This window comes from Microcaecilia unicolor, chromosome 1, assembly GCF_901765095.1.
Source record: "Microcaecilia unicolor chromosome 1, aMicUni1.1, whole genome shotgun sequence".
Classification (NCBI taxonomy): Eukaryota; Metazoa; Chordata; class Amphibia; order Gymnophiona; family Siphonopidae; genus Microcaecilia; species Microcaecilia unicolor.
This window is the reverse complement of record NC_044031.1, coordinates 681992870-682018496: the sequence shown is the minus strand read 5'-3', so window position 1 is coordinate 682018496 and position 25627 is coordinate 681992870. Positions and strand designations below refer to the sequence as shown.

Here is a 25627-nt window from a genome sequence, read left to right as displayed (position 1 = left end):
TATACAAAAAGTTATGCTAGGTTTGGAAGAAAAGAGGAGATAAAGGGCCAGCCCTACTACTGAGCATTTTGTTTTACACCTGGCCCTGTTAGGATAGAGTTTGGGTTAACAACTGGTATTAGGTTAGTATAAAATAGGAAAGTTAGACAAAGGACTCTGAGCTGAAACCTCTGAACTAGGCCTTAGAAGAAATATTAAAGGGTCCTTTTACTAAGGTGTGCTGGAAAATGGCCTGTGGTAGTGTAGACGCGTGTTTTGGGCGCACACAGAATTATTTTTCAGCGCACCTACAAAAAAATTCCTTTTTTTATTTTTGCTGAAAATGGACGTGCGGCAAAATGAAAATTTCCATGCGTGCATTTTGGGTCTGAGACCTTACCGCAAGCCATTGACCTAGCGGTAATTTCTCACACGGTAACTGGGTGGTAATGGTCTACAAGCGTCAAATGCCACTTGATGCGTGTAGCTGCCGCACATCAGAAAATAAAAAATATTTTTCAGATGCGCGCCAAAATTGAAATTACGGCAAGGGCCACATGGTAATGGTAACCGGGCAGTAACTCCAATTTGGTGCGTGTTGGACGCGCGTAGGCACCTATATGGCTTAGTAAAAGAGCCCCTCAGTGAGCTGACAGAATTATTACAGCCATCTCTGCAAGTCAACAACTAATGTCATTTGCCAGGAGAAAGCACACAATAAGCTGCACTCTTCACATACATGTACTGTCTTTAAGGTTTGGACCAATCAGAAAGTGCCAGCAAGGCACTGCACTTGCTTTCACCTGTCTACAGCCAATGACAGGCAAAGACATTACTGCCTATGGAAACATACCCTATATAATAAGGGGTTCTCTGGATACCAGCCAGTTGAAAAAGGAGATCTTCTAGCAGAGGGACCAGAAGGGTGTGTCATGGAGTGAAAGACCCTAACCATTCAGAGAGGGGAGGGAGAGAGAGACACACATCTTTATTGGGAATATATAAGTATTAGCATGTGGTAAGCCTGGGTTAAAATGAATTCTTTAGTGTTGTGAAGTCTAAGATGAATTCAACTAATATGAGCCAGTATCACTGAGTGAAATTAAAAGAAAATTGTTTATCTATTCCAAATGTATATAAATTGTAACATCTATGGTACTGAAACCTTCTTACGTTACCCCTACACACGTAAGGATTCAGCTTACTACTGCAATAACGCTATTGCACTACCCTCATAAATAATTTTCACTAATAATCTCATTTTTCTGCCCTTCTTTTCAGCCCCTACTTTTTAGACCAGTATGGTGGTCTTTTATTCTTGATATCTTACCAATAGCAGGTATAATTTGGGTCAACACTAGATGCCTCTTTAACATCAGTACATTAAAAAAAAAAATTTGTATTCACAAGAACTTTAGAATCTCCATCCCGCTTGCACAATAGAATATTCTGCACCTATTCTGCACATATGGTTCTTTGAGTAACTATTTAAGGTACTACTTTTTTCCTCTTCTCCACATTTCAATATTGTTCTACTTTTTTCCATTTTTCCCTCATCTCCACATTTCAATATTGTTATCTATAACTCTATGCTTTACCATACAAGAAAATTTGTTTTCTTTTTAACCCTTTGGAACATCACAAGGTCAGTTGTCATTAGTCTAGAGCACGCATTTACATAAAAAATATATAAAAATATTTTATTAATTTCCAAGAATACAAATAACTGCACCTGTTGTAACGGGAATGTTTCTCCCTAACTGGTCTGTTCACTTATGTGATAGCTTATCTGTACATATGTTTGTTTTATGCTGCCTGCTATTAGTCTCTCAAAAATATTTTTTAAATATGTGATCGCAAATGGTTTATATGCAGTCCTATATGCAGTGGGCTATTTTCAAAGTTGTTTGATGTTTTTAAATGTTTTGGTATGTTTGACTTTACATCTTACAATATTTATACATGTAATAAGTTTTTTGAAATGCATCATTTGTTTAATTTTCATTTTAATTTGTGTATGTAATTTTTAAAGCTAAGCTTCGCTTTTAGTATACACATGTTGTTATTTATGATCCAGACTTTTTCATGATTTATATAAGATTGTTGTGTGATTTTTGTATGTTCTTTTAGATTACTGAGGCAGGCACCAAAACACAGCTACTGTGTCGAGTCACTTGATGCTCATTAATAAAGACTTTGTAACGTCATACGTCTCCCCGGGTTATTGAAAGAGCCAGATCATCCTACTCCTTTTTTTGCTGTACTACCATTACGTAGGAATTGAGGGTTCCTCCATCTTTCTGTGGCTGCACCTTGCTCACCATAAAACAATACAAGATTGGCCAACGTGATGAAGCAGACGCCAACAGAAAGTGGTGTCATCTGACGTCAGGGCTTAGAAAAGTTTAGACTCTCTGGGAGAAAGTGACAGCAGGTGAACACCTTTTTAAGATCATTAGTAATTGCAATGACCTCTTATGAGTGTCATTGTGGACGACCTATTGTATGCTAAAATGCACAATGCCATGAACACCAAATCTGCTTTACAGACTACCCCTTTAGAGACAGAACCTTGGCTGCTCTTGACACACACACATCTCTGGATGCTGAAAAGAACAGAGTAACACCATTATGTGGAGTATTCTTGTGAAAGTATTGCTTAACTGCAACCAAAAGAGTGAAGACAGGGCTTAGAGTCTGGGCAAAATTACCTTCCCCCCTTCTCCCAGTATTTAAATTCTGTGGTTGGTGTTGCTTTAAAATGCCAGCCGTAGCATTTAAAGTTAAATTCTGATATTTAGCATTGGGCTGTACTTGGATACAGCGTTGGGCTGTACTTGGGTATAAGCTGACTGCTGGATATTTATTTGGGTACCGGTGCTGAAAATTTGAAGGTGCCCAGATTAGTTCCAACTCTGCTTTGGCACCACCCCAGTTCTATCTGGGACAGTGCCAAGGCTTTCAGTTATGGTATTCAGCTGTATTATCTGAATAATGCCTCTGAAAATCAGTGCCTGGCCCTGGTGAGCAACACTTATCCAGACAGAAGTTGCTCTTAGCCAAATAAGCACTGCTGAATATCAGGTCCTACATTTCTAGAAATGTTTACAACCTCATCTGCTATAGGAGATTTTTTTAACTTACTCAGCCACCATTCATCTCTACGTTTCTTATCTAGCCAGAACTAGTTATCATAGTGCTATACTAATTGTAGATTTAGGGAAGCAATGCCAAGTGGGTGTGTGTTGCAAGCTCATTTGAAATGAACACCCCTGGTTCTTTCAAGCTCACCTTCCTGCACTGATGCTGAGTGATTTAAAATATTAGAAACAGAATGTTCATGTGACAAGCAGGTGATTTTATTTCTATTCTGATGTATAATCATTGGTTTGATCTATGGGTTGGGCATTTAAGTTTACATCCCTGTAGCACTTTTACCTGCGAGAAACTCATAAAAATAGAAGAGCTTCACACCCAAGGTAATAAGTTGTGTTCATTATGACATAACTACTATATTAAGACAAATTGAAATAACTTCAGCAGCCGCTGCTGTTCCATTCCTACCCAGACAGCGTGATCAGAAGGCTCAAAAGATCCTTGCCAGCTCAGGGCTAAAGGAGCTCTTCATCAAAGATACACCTTCAGTACCATTGGTTGGCTGGCAGGACCACCACTGTAATGGTCACTAGCCTTGCTTCCCATGTACTAGGCACATACGTGGCACAGCAAGGCCTGATGGACTACAGGGAATGGACTACACAGAGTACCAGGCCAAAGCCAACATAACATATCCGACAGCTGAAACTGTCAATGAATTTCAGATAGGCTGGGTATGCTCACTAAGAATGTGGGAAAAGTAAAAAAAAAACAAAAAACAAACCTTGGGCCCAATATTCAAAATGATTTGAATGCCCAGAAGAAAGGTTCCTGGCAATTTAATATTCAAGCTGAAATCGGCAATTTGGGGGGGGGGGGGGGGGGGGGGCATTCCAGGGGCACAGTTAATACTTAACTGGTTAAAGTTAACCACATAAATAGACTGCATAAAAGTCAGTCTTACCTTTATGCGGTTCTTTATAGCTGGTTAAGAGCCGAATATTACGCTTACATCATCTATATGTTGGCCAGTTCCATAGCCCGGCATTGAATTTCCAGGTATAAAGCTGGCAGCGGTCAGCAAAATGCTGATCACCGCCGGCTGAATATCGGGCCATTTATTTCTTGAAGAAACTTTGTGAATGGTATACAAAATCCATTAATCTATTGACTAGAGACCCAATTGTCAGAAACACCATGCAAACTACCATAAATATTAGAATCTATCATCAAATCAAATAGCAGTTCTTCAGCTAACTTTTACAAATATGCCACAGGGAATTTTGCCCCCCCCCCCCCCCCATTTCATCAAAGTGCATCCAATAATGGGGCCATTTTTTATAATCTGGGGCTTTCCTTTTCAAAACATCAGATTATTCGTCCAAATTAAGAATTCCACATCCCCCCCCCCCCCCCCATTTCATCTATTTCAATTAACGATCGTAGACTTGTTCTACCAAACCTATCTTAAGCCTACTGGTAATCAACATGGAAAAGTACCTTTCACTTTATGGCCCTATTCCTTTGGAATGGTCTACCTATTGAAATTCGAGCTGATGAAAATTTTTAAATCAAGTCTTAAAGCTCATACTTACGTAATGAGGCTTTTAACTGATTCAGGCCTTGATGCACAATTTAGCAAATTACTAACAGCCAGCAATGTACAAAGGGGATCACATGCCAATGAGCTGAACGGATCCCCCTCTGTGCATCCTCATTGTTTACGAGTTTGAGCTGTCAAATGGATTTGATTCTGCTGTCAAACCCATTTGACAGCTCTGATGCACTGGACCTCCCCGACCCCACACTTTTTTATAACATTTATTTTGGTGGTCCAGTGGACCCTGACCACCCCAATCTTTTTTTCCAGTGGACCACAGCCTCCTCCTGCAACCCCCCATGACCCCACAAACTTTATGTTTTTTAAAATTTCCATGGTGTTCCAGTGGACAGAACCCCTTCCCCTGAACGTGCACACACACACCTTCCCATACCCGCCCCACCCCGCCCCTCCCTGTACCTTTACAACAAGGTGAAGGCAGGAGGGCAGGAGCAGCGGCTCATCCCTGCTGCCTCAGGCCTGCCCGGAAACAAAATGGCAGTGCCCAGGAGCTTTTTCCCCTAATATGGTGTTTAGCCTTGCCCAGTGCATCCCAGAATGCACTGGGCAGGGCCTGGGTGCCACCATTTTGTTCCAGACAGGCCCGAGGCAGGAAGGAGGAGCCGGGGTGTGGGGGTGTGGGAGGGAAGGGTGTGTGCCTGCGCAGGAGAAGGGGTTTGCTCCACTGAACCATCAGGAAAATTTTTTAAAAAGATTCCGGGATCATGGGGGGGGGGGGGGGGATCGTGGCCCACTGGACCACCAGGGAAAGTTTAAAAAAACATTGGTGGAGGGGTCAGGGTCCACTGACCACCAGGGAAATAAAGAAAACAAGACGCAGGAATTTTTTTTTTTAATTCAGGGAGGGGGGCACCGGGAGGTGGGAGGTAGGAAGCACAAACAGGCAGCCTTTATAACCTCCTGCTTGTGCTTCTCTCTGAGACCTCCAGAGCAGCCATAAAATCTGCTTGTTAATTAGGACTGCTCTGGAGCTGTGCATCCCCTGGAATACACATTAGACTACGACTGAGCTCATTTGAATACTAATGAGCTCATTGTAATACATTTGCATGGGGTTCTTGGAGACTACTAACGACACACGTTAGAGCCATGGAAAACCCCTTTGTGCATTATTAGCTATGTAAACGTTTGCTTTAGTCTAGCTAGAACCAGTCTAAAGCAAATGTTAATAGCATGGTAAACTCTGTGCATCTGGCCCTCAGGGTCTACCCTGCCTGAATCATCATTGTGATGTCATCATTGTGATGCCATTGTTCTTGTTCTTTTATTATTATTATTATTATTATGATTCAAATTTATTAAGTATATACAAATACAAATCATTACTATGATGAACAATAACATGTTATAGAAAAGACTGTAGAATAGTAAACTTGAGCATGAAGAATCCTGGATATGTTCTTACTTTTGTATGAATGGTGTGCTTTCCTATAAATAACTTGTAGTTCTTTTTCTTAGTTTGATTTTATTGTACATTGCCTTGAATTATTTTGAAAACAAAGGCGATTCAACAAGTCTAAATAAACCATAAGTGCAAAATACATGCTTTAAAAGTGCCTGTGTACTTTGCACTGGGGTGGCCAAGAGGGGTGGGGGTCAAATAGCAAGCACACATATAATCTTTTCTTCCCATGAAAAATGCACCCACAGGAATGATTCCTTTTAGTGTTGTTGAAATGCTCGAATTATACCACACGGATTTTTAAATGAGTTTCAGTCAGGCCATTTTACCACAGTAAAAGTTTTTAAAAATTGTCTTCCCGATTCTATGCTGATTGTATTTGTGAAAGTACACATTTTGCACAAAAACTTTGTGATAACTAATGTTACCAAATTCACCAGCTTTAATTTCTCCATTGAAAAGTTTACATCTTCTAAGTCTCACCTTTCAATCTGCTATCTCTAAGGGGTCAGTTCACTAACGTGCTGTAGGTATTTGCACCAACACCAGGTTTACAGCCAAAATGAACATGCAGTTATGAACAAAGGCTGTGTGGTAACTGTTGGGTGCATGACATGTCCAGCATTCCTCTTGCAGTTTCGAAACAGACAAGTTCCTTACTGCATGTTACTGTCAAGCACAATTAGCTCCTCATGAGGTGGTGTTAGGTGCACCCGTGCTAATTGCACAATTGACAGTATGTGCCAGCTGCAATGTGCAGTCCATGCCCAGTCTCTACCCATACCCTTCCCAGTTTCCGCACTGTCCAATGCTGAACAGTTAACACGGGATATTTACCACATTGGCTGTTTTAGTATGTGGTAGCCATGAGCACAGGCCTGCACTTACATTAAAATACTATTACTACTACTCTAAATCATTTCTATAGCGCTACCAGTCATGAAGTAGCCTGTTCCGGGGCAGAGGGAGCATGGAAACGAATGACACTGACCGGCGCGCAGCACCCCCCCAGCGGCGTGCACCCAGGGGTGAGGGGGTTCTTTCACCGGGGTTGGGGGGGTGTCCTTTCGCTGGGGGAGGGGGGTCACGCTGCACGGGAGGTACTGCACCTGGGGGGGGGCGTGGTGCATCAGCGATCCGCCCCGGGTGTCAGCGCCCCTAGGAACGCCACTGAGGGTAGGACAGACAGATAGGATATATGGGGAAAGGGACTAATGAAGAGAGGAAGACAAGATAAAGGTTACGAGCAGGTGACAAGTTATGAATTAAAAGCAGCATCAAACAGGTAGGCCTTTAATCCAGATTTGAAGGCGGCCAGGAATGGAGCTTGACTTAAAGGCTCAGGGAGTCTATTCCAGGCATAAGGTACGGCAAGATAAAAGGAATGGAGTCTGGAGTTAGCGATGGAGGAGAAGGGTACAATTAGGAGAGATTTGCCTAGTGAATGGAGTTCCTGGGAAGGAGTGTAGGGAGAGATGAGGGTGGAGAGGTAGTGAGGGGCAGCAGAGTGAATGCACTTATAGGTTAATAAGAGGAGCTTGAACTGTATACGGAAATGGATAGGGAGCCAGTGAAGTGACTTCAGAAGAGGGCTGATATACACACTAAGTGGCTGATATTCAGCTGGGCTGATTCCTGCGGTTGGTGCCGAGCCCAAATATTCAATTCCGGGCCATTTCCAGTGACCAGCATTGAATATCTGGTTTATTTTTGGCTGGTTTCAACTTAACCAGCCAAGTCAATATTCATTTGCTAGCCAGTTAAGCTAGCAAATGAATATTGACTTGGCTGGTTAAGTTGAAACCAGCCAAAAATAGGCCTGCTATTTCGGCAGCCCAATTTGGCCACCAAACTTAGCCGGTGATGTGCTGAATATTAGCAGTTAGCTGGCCATATCACACAATATAGCCAGTGATCCGCTAACCCATAATGCGCCTATCCACCCAAATCCAAGCGGATTCTATAATACGCGTAATTTAATAAGCTTAATAAGCTAAAGAGCACTGATAACAGCACTTAACAAGCAATAATGAGCACTAATTGGCAATACACACGCACAACTTGCTAAGCGTATTCTGGAACAAAGTGCGCTGAACTTCTAACGCTCGCAGGCAAAATTGGCATGGTTATGGGTGGGGGAATGGGTGTTTTGTGGGCGTTCTGAAAATTTTACACACATAGTTATAGAATATGGCCCAGTATGCATTAATATATGCGCTGGGATTTATGCCATGTTTTTTTGTAAACAGATATGCATAGTTTTAGATGTTGATATATCAACTCAGTGTATTCTATATACTGTGCCTAAATCTAGGCACCACTTATAGGTTATACTTAGTCGGCACTGATTTTCACCGTGATTTTTTAGGCGCCATATATAGAATCTCCCCCAAAGCACTGACCAGGAATATTTAGTGGGCGATAGCCAACTATCTCCCACTGAATATTTGCAGATAGCCAGTTAAGCGCTATTTATTTATTTATTTGTTGCATTTGTATCCCACATTTTCCCACCTATTTGCAGGCTCAATGTGGCTTACATTGTTCCGTCATGGTGATCGCCATTCCAGAGTGAGAGACACAAGTGGTATTACATAAAGATCATGAGTGACTTGTAGACCGAGCAATCAAGTATAAAGAGATCACATTCGGAACAAGAGACAAAGTGGTATTGCGTTAAAGTTCATATGATGGATCATTGCGGTATGCCCTGCTGAAGAGGCAAGTCTTCAGTGATTTCCGAAATTCAGTGATTTAACCAGCCATGACCTGTTCCTGACTGGTTAAATAGTGCTGAATCTCGGGCGGTAACTGCTTAGTACAATTTCGTTATTATGCTCTAACAGTGAACATACGTTGTGGTTTTCAGCAGATAGGAAGGCAAACGACATTATAGGCATTTCCGTCTGTCTACTCTACATCATGTACCTTCTCTCTGATTTAACTATATCCTTGTGTCACAAACTTATCTACAAAGGGTGGTCCTCTTGTTTCTCCTTTTGCTTGTTTCTGTACTGAAGTTCGTGCTTTCCTTGACAATGATTAGCTACCACAGCCGCTTTCTGGATTTTTAGCTATCTTTAATTCTGCTGGGAGTCTTAAATACATCCCTCTAGCCTTGTCTTTTGCCCTCATCTCACATCACCCTGCTCGCTCACTGTGAAATAAGTTGCCCCAGCCTCCAAAACTTTCCTCACAGCTAATTCTCCAGTACTGGCTCACTTTAGTTTTATGTTCTATCCTACTTCTTCACCTGCCCTGTTGCAAAAACATAACCTATAAATCAGTTCACACAGCAACTCTAAGGGCTTCTTTGACAAAGGCGCGCTACCGACTCTAGGTGTGGCAAATGAAAGCCCATTCAGTTCCTATGGGCTTCCTCTCATCTGCCGCACAGGAATCACTAGCGCGGCTTTGTAAAAGAAGCCCTAAGGGGCCCTTTTAGTAAGCTGCAATAAAAAGTGGCCTGCGGTATGTCTATTGGATGCACGCTGGGCCATTTCTTTTACAGCATCTAGGAAAAAGGACCTTTTTTTTAAGGGCCGGAAAATGGGCGTGCGCAAAATTTGAAACCAGCGCGCATCAATTTTCGGCCTGAGAACTTACCACCACCAACTGACCTAGTGGTAAGGGCTCATGCGTAACACATGCTGTGACCGGTCAGCGCGTACCAACTGCCGATTAACGCCAGAAACGCCGCTCACAGTTAGAAAATTTAAACAAATTTGTGCCAGTGTTATGGGCGCGCACCAAATCCAAAATTACCACCAGGGGGCACATTAGCCTGGCAGTAGTCTCGTTTTGGCATGCACTGCATGCACATAGAGCCTACCTCGCCTTTGTAAAGGGCCCCTAAGTTACTTGGGATCCAAATGGTAGAATCAAATTCCTAAGGAATTAAGAGGTATAAATAATTACTATTTCGCAAAAACCTGAAAACTTATCTTTTTAAGAAAGTTTTAAAATTAAGATTGAATGCAAAATTGGAGAATTGTATATTTATGAAATTTATGATTCTTGTTAATTGTAACTTTATTCAGTATATTATTAATGTAATTGAGTTCCGTTAATTGTAAGCCACATGGAACTGAAATTTATTTTTGGATAATGTGTGATACAAAAACAAATAACTAACTAACTAAGGGCCCCTATTACTAAGCCACGTAGGCGCACGCCAGATTGTAGTTACTGCCCTGTTACCACATGGCCCTTGCGATAATTCCAATTTTGGTGCTCGTCCACTACGCGCGTCTGAAAAATATTTTTTATTTTCTTTTGTGCATAGCAGATGCGCACCAAGTGGCATCTGATGCATGTAGGTCATTCCCGCCCAAATTCTTTACCACTAAGTCTATGGCTGGTAGTAAGGTCTCAGACCCAAAATGGACGCGCAGCAATTTTGATTTTTCCATCACATCCATTTTCAGCAAAAAAAAACCCTTTTCTATAGGTGCGCTGAAAAATGATTCTACGCACGCCCAAAACCCACGCCTACACTACCGCAGGCCATTTTTCAGCGCACCTTTGTAAAAGAACCCCTAAATAAATAGATAGCACTTTTCATTACTGCAAGCACCTGAGATCTCATATTTAAGCTAGAGCCCATGACAACAACCATGGTCCTGCACCTTTTGCAATATTGGTATAGTCCATTCAACAACCTTCAACTGAGTTGGTAAATTTGGAGGAATCTTCCTGCTCCCAAACTGAGTTTCCATCTTGTTAATATTCAATGCTAATCTATGATGATGCATTAATAGTGTGAATGCAAAGCTACATAAAATCTAATTGAAAAACATTTTGAAGCATTTTCTTCCTGAAGCAGTGAGCTCCAGCGAAACAAGGTGCTCTTGTTGAAGATTTTTTGAGGTGCCCTTTTACTAAGCTGCATAAGCGTCTACGCGTGCCCAATGCGCACCAAAATGGAGATACCACATGGCTACTGCGTGGCTCTTGTGGTATTTTGAATTTTCGTGCGTGTCCGATACACGTGTTCAAAATATAATTGGACACCACTATTGGCACAATTGGCAGCCACTAGCGTGACTTTGTAAACAGGGGGGTAAAGCATTCCAGTGATTCACTTATATATTCTTATATTTGTCATCAGTTTGCTCATTTCTGATCTGAAAAAGGTATTGCCATCAAAAGTCAGTCAAAAAAAAAAGTATTGTTAGTCCAATAAAAAAAAGACCTTATTTTCTTTTTTGTTTTGTTTTATTTCTATTTTATCATCTTTGAGTGGACTAACATAGCTACCACACCATTCTATCTGTTATTTAAAAATTTAGGAGGTAATATTCAGCCTGCAGTGGTCAGTGCTTGTTTAAATGCCGGATATTCAGCACTAAACTGTACCCGGATACCAACACTGAATATCCAGGTTTTCAGCAGCTTCTGACACTTATCTAGGTACCAGCAATATTCATCCCAGTATCCGTATAAAGTTAACGCAGCCTTTTTGCTGTCTAACTTTATTCAACTAGTTATCCGGTTAGGGTACTAAATGTTGCTGCTAACTGGGTAACACTTGGCTCTTTCCAAACTCTGCCCTGGACTACCCTGGTACCACTCATGGAGCGTCTAGGCTGTCTGACATGATTTTTGGCAGCACTCTCTGGGTGTCACCAAAAATATGGCTATGATGTCCAATTATAGGTTTTGATAGTATTGTTCTGGGAGGAGTGATATTTGGTGATTCCAATCAAAGGTAAGGAAGGGCTAGAGGCCAGAAAACTAATTGAGAAGGATGCAAGGCTGAAAATTAACCAAGGATGCTAAATAGTGGAGAAGGTGCCTAAATGGTTAGTGCAGTAGGCTGAGAACTAGGGAAACTTGGTTCAATTCCCACTGCAGCTCCTTGTAAATCTGGGTAAGTCACTTAAGCCTCCATTGTCCCAAGTACAAAATTTTGATTTGAGAGATAGAAAGGTCCTATATATAATATATAGACTACTTTGTTGAACCACAGAAAGGTGGTTATCAAATGCATTACCCTTACCTTTGTATAAACCCTGGGAAATGTATTTTAACATTTTAGTAAGAGCAGGAAACCTCTCATTAAAATGCACTGGCTTGAAGGAACATTTCAGGGTAATGAAGCATAAAATATATTACTCAAGAGGAGAGAGCTTTCTTAGATTACCACACTTAGCAGCTCAGTGAAAAGGTCAAATGCCAAGACCTACCAGGAGGTGGCAGTGGCATTATATCTGAGGAACAGGGACTACGTCAGTATCTTGCTGTTATGTGAAACTTGAAGCTAAAAGTGTCAGTGATGTTCAAAGACCATGACTGAATCCTTTGTTATTATCTTTCTTTCTCTCTTAATAAAGGTTCAAACATAGAATATGTTAGTACTGTACTGTGCACAATGTGAGTCATTTCTTTATATCTCTTGAACCTTCCAAATAAGTATAGCAAGCTCTAGAAATTAGATTCCTCTCTCTCTCTGTCCTTTCCTCCTTTGAAAGACATCCTCTTATTGCAGAAATGCATGTTCTCACATATGTAACACCAAATGCAGTCATGCTAGCCCAGTGCTTCCCAAGTTCAGTCGTGGAGCACCCCTTGCCAGTAAGGTACTCAGGATATCTACAATCAATATGCATGAACTTGATTTGCATACACTGCCTCCATTATATGCAAATCTCTTTCATGCATATTCATTGTGGATATCCTGAAAACCTGACTTGTCCGAGCACTTTATTTTTCTAATTGGGATGGTCCCAGTCTCTTTTCCACTTTCCACGTGTCCGTCTTCTCTAAATTCTTTTCCACGTTGGCGTTTCCATTTCTTCTCTCTCCTCTTGGCTTTGTCCTTTCCTTCTCTACATCTGTCTGGCAGTGACCTTTCATTTTATGTCCCCCACCTCCTTATTTGTGTTTATCCCCCTTTCTCTCACCTTAGTCTCTGTTTCACTTCTCATCTACCTACTAGCTTTTACCATTGCTCCCTCTGTCTCTCACTTAATATCCAGTCTCCTAAAACCCTATCTTTTTTCACCCACTTCCTTAGCCCTCATTCCCATCCTATTAGCCCTCATCTACCCTCCACTGGATCTCATCACCCTATCAGTCCCCAGCTCCATCCGTTTCTCTCTTTCATTCCCTTGCTTCCAAGGCCCTATACCCCATGCCCTTCCTTCCTCTTCTCCCTTGCAAGGTCATGTCACTCTCCTTCCCTCCCTTCTTCCTTCCCTCCAAGGTCCGGTGTCACTTTCCCTCCCTCTCCCCCTCCACAAAGTCTGATGTTGCTTTCCTTCCCTCCATCCTTGTCCAACATTTCTCCTCTCTTCCCTGCCCTCCACTCCATCCAAGTCCAGCATTGCTCCTCTCTTCCCTCCCCTCCATCCATGTGCATCTCCTTCCTGACTTCCCTCCCCTCCATCCATCTATGTCCAGCCAGTCTCCATTCTTAGCACATAAGCACTGCCATACTGGGAAAAGACCAAGGGTCCATCAAGCCCAGCATCCTGTCTCTGACAGCGGCCAATCCAGGCTTCAAGAACCTGGCAACCCCCCCCCCCCCCCAAAAAAAAAAAAAAAAAAAAATTTAATAATATTCAATGTAATTTTCCTTATGGAATTTGTCCAAACCCCCCTTAAAATCCGTAAGGCCAGCAGCTGCCACCACATTCTCTGGCAACGAGTTCCAGAGTCCAACTACACACTGAGTAAAGAAAAACTTTCTCCTATTTGTTTTAAATCTACCATATTCTAGCTTCATCTTGTGTCCCCTGGTTCTATTATCGTTTGAAAGTGTAAACAAATGCTTCACATCTGTCCGCTCTACTCCGCTCATTATTTTGTAGACTTCTATCATATCACCCCCTCAGCCGCCTTTTCTCCAAACTGAAGAGCCCTTCTCAGCCTTTCCTCATAAGAAAGTCATTCCATCCCTTTTATCATTTTCATCGCCCTCTCCTCCATCCACCCATATCCAGTAAATTTGCTCTGTCCCCTGCCCCTCCATTCATCCATCCATGTCCAGCAATTCTCCTCTCTTCCCTTCCCTCTCCTCCATCCATCATCCATATCCAGCAAATTTGCTCTCTCCCCTGCCCCCTCCATGCATCCATGTCCAGCAATTCTCCTCTCTCCCCTGCCCTCCACTCCATCCATCCATCCATCCATTCATGTCCAGCAACTCTCCATTCTCCCCTGCCCTCTCCTCCATCCATCCATATCTAGCATTTTTCCTCTCTCCCCTGCCCCCTCCATCCATCCATGTCTAGCATCTCTCCCCTGCCCCCTCCATCCATCGAGGGCCAGCAATTCTCCTCTCTCACCTGCCTTACCCCCCCTCCATCCATCCATGTCCAACAACTCTCCATTCTCCCCTGCTTCCATCCACCCATAAACCAGCAAATTTGCTCTCTCTCCTGCCCCCTCCATTCATTTATCCATGCCCAGCAACTGTCCTCTTTCCCCTGCCCTCCCCTCCATCCATCCATGTCCAGCAATTCTCCTCTCCCCTTTCCTGCCCTCCACGTCCAGCAATTCTTCTCTCCCCTGCCCTCCCCTCCTCTCCACGTCCAGCGATTTCTTCTCTCCCCCTGCCCTCCCCTCCTCTCCATGTCCAGCGATGTCTTCTCTCCCCCTCCCCTCCCATCCATGTCCAGCGATTCTCCTTGCCCTCCCTCAGCTCCCCAACAGCCTTCCTCTCCGTTCCTTCCTGCCCCCTCCCCCACGCGTTTAAACCTTTTAATTTCCTCGCAGCGAAGGCAGTGAAGCACAAAACAAAGCGAGCTCACCTCCAGCCTTTCCCTTCCTTTCCCTCACACAGTGTCCTGCCCTCATAGAGACAGGAAATACATCATCGCAAGAAGGCAGGACACTGAGTGAGGAAAGGGAAAGGCTAGAGGCGAGCCTGCTGCGTTGTGTGCTTCACTGCCATCGCTGCGAGGAAAATAAAAGGTTTGAACATGTGCGGGGGGGGGGGGGCAGGAAGGAAGAAAGAGGAAGCCTGTCCGGGAGCTGAGGGCAGGAAAAGCTGCATGCAGCGTTGCGCCAGCCCTGCGTTTGGGGGCACCTCTCCAAACTACACCCGTGGGTAGGCATCTGTTGTACCGCGGGTGCAGGGGTTATTACTGCTCCTGCGGGACGGGGAAATAACCTCTTTTTGCACCCGCGGTAAAACTTTGAAAATTTTCCCCATTCCTGTGGTTTTACTGCGGATTACTGCAGTTTACCACGATTACCCACTCCCGTGCCATTCTCTAACTGACACTGGTATGTGGTAATCTTGGCTGACCATTTCTTGAGGTGCCAACAGTACCAGCTCTGATGAAGAGGACCATCACCAAGGTTAGGAGCCTCATTATATCATCTGCACAGGCATTCCTGTGCCACTGTAATGACAATGAGCTTGGGAGCTACTGTTAGTGATATGTAATTTATCCTTAAAATCGAGCGTGGTACCGGAAGATTGGAGGGTGGCCAATGTAACGCCGATTTTTAAAAAAGGTTCCAGGGGAGATCCGGGAAATTATAGACCGGTGAGTCTGACATCGGTGCCGGGGAAAATGGTAGAGGCTATTATTAAAAACAAAATTACAGAGCACATCCGAAGACATGGATTACTGAGACCAAGTCAGCACGGCTTTTCTGTGGGGAAATCTTGCCTGACCAATTTGAAGGAGTAAACAAACATGTGGACAAAGGGGAGCCAGTTGATATCGTGTATCTGGTTTTTCAAAAGGCTTTTGACAAGGTACCTCATGAAAGGCTACAGAGGAAATTGGAGGGTCATGGGATAGGAGGAAATGTCCTATTGTGGATTAAAAACTGGTTGAGGGATAGGAAACAGAGAGTGGGGTTAAATGGGCAGTATTCACAATGGAGAAGGGTAGTTAGTGGGGTTCCTCAAGGGTCTGTGCTAGGACCGCTGCTTTTTAATATATTTATAAATGATTTAGAGATGGGAGTAACTAGCGAGGTAATTAAATTTGCTGATGACACAAAGTTATTCAAAGTCGCGACAGGATTGTGAAAAATTACAGAAGGACCTTATGAGACTGGGAGACTGGGCAGCTAAATGGTGAGCAAGTGCAAGGTGATGCATGTGGGAAAAAAGAACTCGAATTATAGCTATGTCATGCAAGGTTCCATGTTAGGAGTTACAGACCAAGAAAGGGATCTGGGTGTCGTCGTCGATAATACACTGAAACCTTCTGCTCAGTGTGCTGCTGCGGCTAGGAAAGCGAATAGAATGTTGGGCATTATTAGGAAAGGTATGAGGATGTTATAATGCCGTTGTATCGCTCCATGGTGTGACCGCACCTTGAGTATTGTGTTCAATTCTGGTCGTCGCATCTCAAGAAAGATATAGTAGAATTGGAAAAGGTGCAGCGAAGGGCGACTAAAATGATAGCGGAGATGGGACGACTTCCCTATGAAGAAAGACTAAGGAGGCTCGGGCTTTTCAGCTTGGAGAAGAGATGGCTGAGGGGAGACATGATAGAGGTATATAAAATAATGAGTGGAGTGGAACAGGTGGATGTGAAGCATCTGTTCACGCTTTCCAAAAATACTAGGACTAGGGCATGCAATGAAACTAGTGTAGTAAATTTAAAACAAATCGGAAAAAGGTTTTCTTCACCCAACGTGTAATTAAACTCTGGAATTCGTTGCCGGAGAATGTGGTGAAGGTGGTTAGCTTAGCAGAGTTTAAAAAGGGGTTAGACGGTTTCCTAAAGAACAAGTCCATAAACCACTACTAAATGGACTTGGGAAAAATCCACAATTCCAGGAATAACATGTATAGAATGTTTGTACGTTTGGGAAGCTCAACATGTGCCCTTGGCCTGGATTGGCCGCTGTCGTGGACAGGATGCTGGGCTCAATGGACCTTTGGTCTTTTCCCAGTGTGGCATTACTTATGTACTTATTACCATCTGGTTATCTCAGTGATCCTCGTGGACCAAAGCTTTACCATACTGTTCACTTGCACACCTTACACAAGCAATCAGAGAACTGTTCTATGTATGATATGATGTCCACTATATCATGCACATATGGAGGAGTCTACTCAAGGAGTTAGATAAAAGAGCTACACAGGCAGTTAGCCTGTTAGACTGAGAAACGGACACCTTTTTCTGATGGGTGTTATTTCACTAGCCAGCATGTAGCACCTCTGAGTATTACTGAGGGGCTAAAAACCTCTGTGCTTATAAAGGAAATGAACTACAAATATGTGCTATACTGAGCAAGAACCAGTACTGGGTAGCATCTTAGTTTCCAGCATTTCTCTAGAGCTCTTAGTTTCAACTAAGATAGTTCCAGAGAAAAGCTGTGTGCATTCCAGCTTCCTTGCTGATAGTCTTCCACAATGAACACAGACGGAAGGCATAGTGGAGCAGGCAGTCTATCTACATGGCCTTGTTCATGAGTCCACTGGGAAACTTCAGCTTGAAGCCTGAGAGGGAAAGGAGAGACCTTCCACACAGGAATCAAAGGACTTTTCCAGGCATCCTACAGGGTGAGGTTAGTTATCTTTTCTATAATCAGTACGAAATAGAAAGCATTACCAAGTTCCAAGTGAGTCAGAAACTTTTGGCATGTGGTCTTAGGTTAGCACCAGTAGTTATGTCCCAGGAATAATTATTAGTTGCACTGATACTGTTACCTAACTGTTCTACCATGTACTGATAAGTCTTGCTGCTAAGTTTTCCTTATTGCTTTGCTATACTACTATATATATATCCTTCTATTATAGATAAATACATATATTATCTAACCAATAAATTGTAATATATTTCCAGTGAGGCATTCCTCTCTCATATTGCCAGAAAAACCTTCGTGCAAACCCTTTTCTTGTTTTGGGATCACTTTAGGGCAAAATCATACTCCAAACAGATGAGACAAACCACAAACTCTAACCAGAGTAATCATTAGCTAATTAGCTTATTAGCTAACTACTTTATTAGCTTTACAAGACCACCAAGTGTAGTGGGGGAAGAGAAATGGCAGCAGCACTTTCAAGGGGACACGTGGCTATCCTTCAGACCCAAAGGCCAAGACGGAAAGGGAGAGCTCTTCTATTTCAACCTGATGGGTCATGTCAGAGAGGGAGACAATCCTGCTTATAATCGAACGAGAAAAACGCCCAAGTTCCGACCTAAATCGGGAGATGAATGTTTATCTCACAAAAACGAATAACACGGTATAATCGAAAGCCGAACTTGGACGTTTTCAACTGCACTCCATCGCGGAAGCGTACAAAGTTGACGGGGGCATGTCGGAGGCATGGTGAAGGCGGGACTGGGGCATGGTTATCACCCGAACAGAGATGGGCGCCTTTCGCCGATAATGGAAAAAAAGTATGCGTTTGTAGCTAGAATTTAGGGCACTTTTCCTGGACCCTGTTTTTTCACGAATAAGGCCCCAAAAAGTGCCCTAAATGACCAGATTACCACCAGAAGGAATCGGGGATTACCTCCCCTGACTCCCCCAGTGGTCACTAACCCCCTCCCACCATAAAAAATGATGTTTCACAACTTTTTATTTTCACCCTCAAATGTCATACCCACCTCCCTGGCAGCAGTATGCAGGTCCCTGGAGCAGTTGTTAGGGGGTGCAGTGGACTTCAGGCAGGTGGACCCAGGCCCATCCCCCCCACCTGTTACAATTGTGCTGCTTAATGCTTAGTCATCCAACCCCCCCCCCAAACCCACTGTACCCACATGTAGGTGCCCCCCTTCACCCCTTAGGGCTATAGTAATGGTGTAGACTTGTGGGCAGTGGGTTTTGAGGGGGATTTGGGGGGCTCAACATACAAGGGAAGGGTGCTATGCACCTGGGAGCTCTTTTACCTTTTTTTTTGTTTTTGTAAAAGTGCCCCCTAGGGTGCCCAGTTGGTGTCCTGGCATGTGAGGGGGACCAGTGCACTACGAATCCTGGCCCCTCCCACGAACAAATGCCTTGGAGTTATTCGTTTTTGAGCCGGGCGCTTTCATTTTCCATTATCGCTGAAAAGCAAAAACGCCCAGCTCACAAATTGTCGAATAAAACATGGACGTCTATTTTTTTCGAAAATACGGTTCGGTCCGCCCCTTCACCGACCCATTCTCGGAGATAAACTCCCATGGAGATAGACGTTTTCGTTCGATTATGCCCCTCCACGGCTCATATCTCAAAGCTGGCCCTGCTTAGTATTTCATAATGTTGGAGGATGTATGCAGCACTGTACAATCATGATACATATTCAAATACAGTAAGTCCCTTGCTAAAAGAGTTCACAGTATAAACAGGTACCCGAAGTAATGGCAGATACAGGGATTTGCCCCACATCGCAAAAAGTACCAGTAAGGACATGTGTTGAACCCTGATTCACAGTCTAGTACTCTAGACCATGAGTTTTCAACCCAGTCTTCGGAACACAGTCCAGGATACCCACAGTGAATATGCAGGAGATAGAGCTGCAAAGAATGGAGGTAGTGCATGTAAATGTATATCCTGCATATTCACTGTGGGTATCCTGAAAACCTGACTGGCTAGGTGTGTCCGAAGGACTGGGTTAAAAACCCTTGCTCTAGACAGACTCTGATTTACAGGTAGGCAACACGGGCACTTAATTAGGGAACCAAATTTTGAAGACACCAAACACCCAGGCCAAAATGACGCCAACTCCTACTTGTTATAAAACCTTATGCTGGTGTTACGTTAATGGGCATTGGAGTTCCATTATAATGATCTTCCCTAGTAGCCCTCTCCTCCAGGCTCTCCAGTCTTGTAATTAAAATTAAAAAAATATTTTTATATAATTATTCAATTAATGTTAAATAAGGGTTAGTTTGCATTATACTGTAATCTAGCAGTGTACTTCTGATTATTACTGAAAATTGAAGCCATAGCTATTCATCTTTCAAAGGCCTTCCTGTCTGCACCGCTCATCCCCTCAAGCAATGATAGCAAAAATGTATCTCTATACAATAGAGAGCCAGGCTTCTGCCAAAAAGGCAGATTAGAACACGTTAAATGATTATGAGACAAGGTACAACTCTTGCCAGATTACAAGCAAAGTTAAAGCACCTCCCTAGCAACCATTCCAACAAACAGGACGAAAGTTCCGTCATAAAGTTCATTCTGGACTGATGTTTGATATGTCGCTGCCTGTTAAATGAACCTAAATCTTTTTTAAGGACAGCCAAAACCAGAAACTCAGACTAGAAACAGCAAAAATTCAAAAGCTAGAGCTTCTGTCCTAGTTTCCAACTGCTTCAAGAGCCTAACAGCTTCTCCTCCGAAGTTACTGTAATATAAAGTGATAGTAAAAATTAGTCCAAGGCACTTTGGCAATATGCCCTGCTAGGATGCCACTCAAATCTCAAACACCATAGTGCCTGTGTGACTAATGGATGAGCTGTCTCTGTCTTCTGCCTCATAGATCTCCCTACCCAAGGTTGCTGCTGGCTCAGTTCTTTCCACATCCCTCTGCTATATCAACTCACTACCCACCAGTCAGCTAAGAGCATACTCATAGTTCAATGTATTTAACATAATCATGTTTACGGAAAGCAGCAATGGCTTCTGTATTTTCAATGAGTCGTTGACCAGGGACCATGTATTTCTGAAGGGGGTCCTGAGATGTAACATGTTAGAGGGGCAGAGGAAGAGAGGCAGAACCCCTACTTGGTATTTTCTCAGATTCCATTACATACGTTGAAAGCTGTTCACTAAGGGGATAATTCTATTGCATTTATACATAGGCACCTCATAGGTGCCAACACTTCTTTACTAGGATAACCAGATTCTTATGAACGTATGTGCTTAGACATGAGTACTTATGCCAGCCTTAGAACTGCACCTATGTGCCAGTGATATACGCAAAACTTACAGGAGTCTATAAGTTACATGCGTAAGTGTGTGCCATACCCACACGCCGCACAGTCTGCCCATGTGCACACCCACCCACAGAATAGCACATTGCCAGCATGTGGGCACGTGTGTGTCCTCATACATGTACATGTGCTAATATTCTGAACATTTGCCTGCTTCATAGAATTACCCCATTATTGTGTAATAACAATGGTGCATTTCCTCTTCCTCCATGTGCACTCAGGCATGTCTGTGTAGGGAGCTCAGTGGGAAGAGTCAGAGTAAAGTATGTTTCAGTAGGGTAGCAAGGGCTGTATATGAGCGAGTGGTATGGGGAGGGGGAAGGGGTTCTGTATATTTGTGTGTGTTTAAAAGAAAGGAGAAAGTGAGAAACGGATCATGGTTCTTTAGAATCAGTCTTTAAGCTACTATTAATAAAGAGAGTTTATCCAATGTTTGGGTGTCTGTGGGTCTGATTCTGAAGAGCCATTATCCATTTCCCACTTCCTCCTTCCTTTGGTGCCTTTTTAATGGGATTTTAGTATTCCTCCACCTTTGTGGATCCTGTGCTTTATTTGTGTGTGTTTGACATGGTGCTGTGGACACCTAGACTTCCTCTCAACCTTACCCTCTCTTTCGCTGCTTCCCATCCGCCATGCATTCTCCCCTCTTCTCTGATACCCTCCCCCTTGCTCTCTCCCCCTATCTTTCCTTGCCCCTTCCCTCCTGCCTTGTATTCCCTACCTTCCTATCATCTTCTTTGGCTGCTGATTGGCTCCTCCTCCAATGCTGTGCCTCCTCTTCTATGCTGGTGGGGGTTGGGTCCCTGCCAGTGTATTGCTCCAGTCTTCCCCATCACTCCACTGCTCCATCTACTGCCACCTCCCTTTACCTGTATACATAAGTTTGCTTCCACATGTGCAACCAAAACCTATATGTACAGATGAACAGACAAATGGGGATAATCCTATAAAATAGGTGCTAATATTTGCTCACTAATTACACATGTAAATAATTAGAATAATGGCATATATTGTGTATGTGTGCACAAACATGCATACATGCCAAAAACCTGCCTAAGCGATATTCTGTAAATACACACAATCACACATGTCTTACATAGTGCATATTTTACAAGTAGGCTTTGGAAGAGTATGGGTGGAGCGGGGAGAGGCCTCACATACTTAATTCATAAAATACTATAAGTCAAATGTATATCTTTAGCATTTAAAGGCATATAATTACGTACACACATATATACCCCGTTACACTAGTACTGTAAAAAGGAAAGTGACGCCTACTTCCCTTTACTGAATAGGTGCCACATAGGTGCCCTTAGGTGCATAGTTATATAATTACCCCTCTTCCCCACCCCACCTGCCTAAAAATGCACTGGCCGATATTCAGCTTGTGGTGGTCAGTGTTTTTATGTCCAACGCCAGCTGTATTCCTGGATATTCGATGCCAGGTCCTGTCCCGGCATCGGCATTGAATATCCAGTTTTAGGTTGGTTGCTAAAGCTTATGCAGTTAAGTGCAATATTCAGCCCTTGATTGATAAGCTGAACCATGTAAAGATAGGACTGCTATTTTTGTGAACATAAGAACATAAGAGTAGCCATACTGGGTCAGACAAATGGTCCATCTAGTCCAGTATATTGGTTTCCAAACAGCAGCCAAGACAGGTCACAAGTACCTGGCAGAAACCCAAATTGTGACAACACTCCATACTACCAATCCTGGGGCAAGCAGTTGCTTCCCCATGTGTGTCTCAATAGCAGCTATGAACTTTTACTCCAGGAACTTGTCCAAACCTTGTTTAAACCCAGATGCACTAACCACTGTTACCACATCCTCCGGCAAAGAGTTCCAGAGCTTAACTATTCATTGAGTGAAAAAATATTTCCTCCTATTTTTTTTTTTTAAGTATTTCCATGTAACTTCCTCGATTGTCCCCTAGTCTTTGCACTTTTGGAACAAGTAAAAAATTGATTTACTTCTACTCGTTCTATACCACTCAGGGTTTTGTAGACCTCAATCATATCTCCCCTCATCCATCTCTTTTCCAAGCTGAAGAGCCCTAACCGCTTTAGCCTTTCCTCATAGAAGAGGAGTTCCATCCCCTTTATCATTTTGGACGCTCTTCTTTGAACCTTTTCTAATTCCACTATATCTTTTTTGAGATACGGCGACCAGAACTGAATGTAATACTCAAGGTACGGATGCACCATAGAGTGATTCAAAGGCATTATAGTATTTTCGGTCTTATTCACCATCCCTTTCTTAATGGAGGAGTGGCCTAGTGGTTAGAGCACTGGTCTTGCAAACCAGAGGTGGCCGGTTCAAATCCCACTGCTGCTCCCTGTGATCTTGGGCAAGTCATTTAACCCTTCATTGCCTCAGGTACAAACTTAGATTGTGAGCCCTCCTAGGACAGAGAAATATCCAGAATGTAACTCACCTTGAGCTACTACTGAAAAAGGTATGAGCAAATCTAAATAAATAAATCTGTATATTCATGGGTATCTTATGCTGTGAAGGGTCAAATAAAGGCACCTAACTGCATAAGTGCCAACTCCGCCCTTGAAACACCCACAAGTTAGCCAGCTTTAGCACATGTGCTAACCACAAATAGTCATCAGTTAAGTGCTGTTGATTTTCAGTGGTTAGCCACACACAAGCAAGTTAAGCGGGCAGGAGACATGCCTGCCCACTTGAATCATTCTGAATATTGTCCAGGCAATTTTTAAACCTGAGGGGGTCACAATACATTGAACCAGTGACTTAGTAAAAGCTTCACATCCCAGTCACTGCTAACTTGAAAACATTTCGGTAAATTAGGTAACGTAGTGCAGTAGTCACATCGATCCAGCTAAATTTACAGAAATAAAGGTTGAACAGCAATAGAGAGCAAAAAGTGGAAAACACGGAAAAAGGCATAGGGCATGAAAACCGGGGGTTCTGCTCCTAATGAAGGGGTAGCGAAACAGGAGCTTGCTGTAGAGTAAACCTACTAGAAGAAACCAGATAAAAAATAAGAGCCATTGCCTACACACAAAGTATAAAAGTAGAACTGTAGGGAATGTAGTGGTAAAAAGAGGATTAAAGACTCATGAGGATGCCCGCTGGTAACCGCATTGGTAACGTTGAGACCCAGCGGTAAAGCGGAGCGGTGCCGTTCAATATAGAATGAATGTGCACCGGGTATCTGAAGTCATTTACCTCTTTACAGAAACCTGTGTGACATTTAGCAGTGTGCATTGGGAATAATAGAATTTGAGCTCATTAAGCATACCAAAGAGAGACTTACTTCATAAACATAGAAATAAAGGTTAGCAATAAATAAAGTAAGTATGCACGTAAGGGGACATGTTTTTATCGGATAACTTAGGGGCCCTTTTACTAAGCCGCAGAAGCATCTACGTGTGCCCAACGCGCACCAAAATGGCGTTACCACCCAACTACCGCGTGGCTCTTGCGGTCATTTCATTTTTGTTGCGCGTCCAATACGTGCATCTGAAAAATATTTTTTTTTATTTTTGGATGCACATAATGGATGCACGCCAAGTGGCATTTGGCGCGCTTAGGTCATTACTGCTCGGTTACCGTGTGAGTCTTTACTGCTAGGTCAATGGCTGTCAGTAAGGTCTCAGACCCAAAATGGACGTGTAGCAATTTTCATTTTGCCACATGTCCATTTTCACAAAAATTAATTCAAGGCATTTTTTACAGGTGCACTGAAAAATGATTCTGTGCCCGCCCAAAACCCGTGCCTACACTACCGCAGGCCATTTTTTAGTGCACCTTCGTAAAAAGATCCCTTAATACTTTTCTTGACTAGCTGCAGCTCCCCAAAGCTAGTCAAGAAACAAATTTAGTCCAAGAAAAAGATATCATCTTATAATAATGTGTGCGTTTGTTAAACTTTATTTCGGCAAACAAAATAAAAAATTAAAGCAGCAGTTACTCCTCCCATTGAAGAGAAAACTAGGATTCAACTTCAAGACAGGTAGAAATAAATGGTTATTACTAAAAGGGGTCCCATTAAGAGAAAAGGCTGGAGCAGGACCAGCCTTGCCATTAGGCAGACTAGGTGTCTGCCTAGGGCACCAACATTCAGGGGTCTGTGGCAGCACATCACCCACAAAGCCAAAAAGACAACCTGAAGGGCAGCAGTGAAGAAGTGGGTCTGTGAAGACCTGGTCACGCTTATAGACAACAGCAACCAGAAATTTGTGTTGGATGGAGTAGGACACTGCAGGTCTGGAGCATGCACTGCATTTCAGAAGACGGAGTTACGGTGGTAGAGGTTGTGACAGCAGCAGAAGATACTGGACAGCAGATGAAGAGTGAAGAAGATATACTGGATAAGGCGGGGGGGGGGGGGGGAGGAAAGAAGAAATGCTGGACATGTAAGGGGGAAGGAAAGGAAGATGTAAACTATGGAAGAGTGTGTACATGACTGAAGGTTCCCCTAGGGCACCACATACCATTGGGCTGACCCTGGACCGCATTTTGGAAGATGGAGGTAGGGTTGTGAAGGCAGTAGCAGTGGCAGAAGATGCTAGACATCAGGGGGAGAGGAAAGACAGGGGAGTGGAGAGGAAAGAAGTGATGTGTGGAAGAAATAGTGAAAGGGGATGCTGGATTATGGGGGTAGGCACATGGCTGAAGGTCTCTTAGACTAAAGCACATTTTATCACTTTTCCA

General features: G+C 43.2%; 1 protein-coding gene across 3 annotated transcripts in view; it reads right to left on the bottom strand.

Annotated features, from left to right (window-relative positions):
• LOC115460610 (dual oxidase maturation factor 1-like) overlaps nt 1–25627 on the bottom strand; it is a 75082-nt gene that overhangs the window by 42040 nt on the left and 7415 nt on the right. Inside the window, exon 1 of one of the 3 annotated variants that reach the window (XM_030190375.1) lies at nt 9931–9954. The exons of the other annotated variants lie outside the window; for them this stretch is intronic. The gene's annotated coding sequence lies outside the window, so the exon portion shown is untranslated. Of the gene's footprint in view, nt 1–9930; nt 9955–25627 lie in introns of those variants that run through there. 3 annotated transcript variants of the gene reach the window in all.